Below are 2,500 nucleotides of genomic sequence, written 5' to 3' on the forward strand. Positions count from 1 at the left end.
AGTTCTATCACCAGAATTACACATCTCTGATTCCTTAATGGAATGCCCGAGAATTGAACTCGCGGCCACCGAGGTGGCAGTCCAAGACCATACCAACCACGCCACTGAGGCGCTTGTTCGAGTGACTAGAACTCTTAAGATAACTGCCTGCTAACTGCCGATGATACGTCAAAGATATTATACACCAATACATCCATTCGATGGACATGCTCGACTATAAAAACGAAAATAATACTCGCAGCACGTCATAAAGATGAAAGCTCTTCATATCAAGTGCGGTGAATCATTGTATTTTATCATGGAAATTCCATGCATTATAATTATGCCCTCATAATCTTTTATTAATACCTCTCTGACCCACATAGCATTTAAAGACCGGAAAATGACCGAAAGTCAGAGATTGAGATCTGACATCTACTTCGTCTCTATCTGTAAATCAAGCAATCAGCTTTCTCTATGTCATCATACTTTCCATTAATCATTCCCAAAGGCATGAAACTAATCAACCATCTTCCCAAAAATTATATATAAAAAAACACTGGCTTTGTATCATGATCAGTTATTGCCGCGGTGTGGGGTCTGTGGTGAGAGGTCGAAACCAACGTATTCTTTGGGAGCTTAAATTTCAAGTCAGTGACCCCGTGGGCTTGTTCCATATGAATAGGTTTCATCTACTAAATAAGAATAATGAATTTATTCAGGAGATTAATCCTATTTAAATCGAACAAGCCAAAAGGTATCCAAAGAATACGATGTTCATTAGGAAGAAGCAAGAGAAGGCAAAGGGAAAAACAACATGGTATCTTTCAAAAGTACAGTCTGAAGTATGTGTTTGTGACTTTAATATATATCACGAAAATAGATAGATTCATTTCACGCAACCCATATCGCATGATACAGAAATTGAAACGGAAAGATAAAAGGCACATCACTTTCCAAAAACAGAAGAGGCCTTTGGTTTGGGTTCGGATCTGCAATCATGACCTTGCATACTGAATGTCGGTACAGGTGGAGATGCATGATTCAGGCACCAATTCAGAATTGTAAAAAACATACACTGCAGGCTTCGAAAGATCACACAATAGCGAAACGAACTTTATATTACTATATACTCCATTTATATGGTTGAAAATAACTGAGTTCTGTTGTCCATACCTAACTGACCGTTTGTGTTGTATTAATCTCTGGGGAAATTACCAATCTTACATCGGATTTACAGGTAAATCACTTCCCAAGGATTAATACAACACAAACGGTCAGTTAGGTATGGACAACAGAACTCGGCTATTTTCAACCATATAAATGAACATAACCATAGAATAAACAGGAATTTGTCACGTGTAATTTATAGCAGCAACTGCCGGTACAAGAATCAAATGATAGAATCGGCCTTAATAAAAGAGAGGCAGGTAATGAACATCTCAAAAGGAGCATGGATTTCAGATACGATCGACAAGGTTTTCATTCAACCAACGCTTAAGAAGATTAAAATAAGATTATCAGCGGGGGTGACCTAAATTGGCTTGCCTGTGGATGGACGTCTTGGTATAAATACCACCTTTTCTGTAAACTTTTCTCATTCATCTACCTGAAGAGGGAAACAGCAGTCTTTGAAATATAGAACTTTCTCTCTATAATTTTTTTTTGGTGTTTTTATGGGCTCCTTTTATTATATATATAATATATATATCCATAATAACCATCAAGAAGAAGAGACACACACGATGATACATGCTGTCTTTATTGCAACGTTTCGTAATTATCAAGTTAATTACATCATCAGGCTGTTAAAATGAAAAATAAATTTCCTAGTAAAATTGTAAAAACAAAACTAAGTATTAAAAATTCAGAAATGCAAAAGTTAAAAAAGTTATTCTTACAAGTGTACAAAATATACACATTAAAATTAAGGAAGTTAAATTATTTAAAAGGACATACATTAAAATGAAAGATAAATGAACATAAAATAAGCAAAAATTGACAAAAGATTGAAAGCAGTTACAGAACAAAGAAGTTAAGGACCGACCTAGAGGAGTGACAGCGTTAACTAAACGTAAACATAAAACATAGAATCGCTCTTAATTAAACAACTTGTTTCCGTCGTTGAATACCCATACGTCTTCCTCCCCTCTGTATTTGTCTTGACTTGTGTTTTTTGTTTATTTATGTTTTTATTTTTAACGTTTAGTTTAACGCTGGTCACTCCTCTAGGTCGGTCCTTAACTTCTTTGTTCTGTAACTGCTTTCAATCTTTTGTCAATTTTTGCTTATTTTATGTTCATTTATCTTTCATTTTAATGTATGTCCTTTTAAATAATTTAACTTCCTTAATTTTAATGTGTATGTACACTTGTAAGAATAACCTTTTTAACTTTTGCTCATTTCTGGATTTTTAATTTTTAGTTTTGTTTTTACAATTTTACTAGGAAATTTATTTTTCATTTTAACAGCCTGATGATGTAATTAACTTGATAATTATGAAACGTTGCAATAAAGACAG

Source organism: Macrobrachium nipponense, chromosome 5, assembly GCF_015104395.2.
Source record: "Macrobrachium nipponense isolate FS-2020 chromosome 5, ASM1510439v2, whole genome shotgun sequence".
NCBI classification, from domain to species: Eukaryota; Metazoa; Arthropoda; class Malacostraca; order Decapoda; family Palaemonidae; genus Macrobrachium; species Macrobrachium nipponense.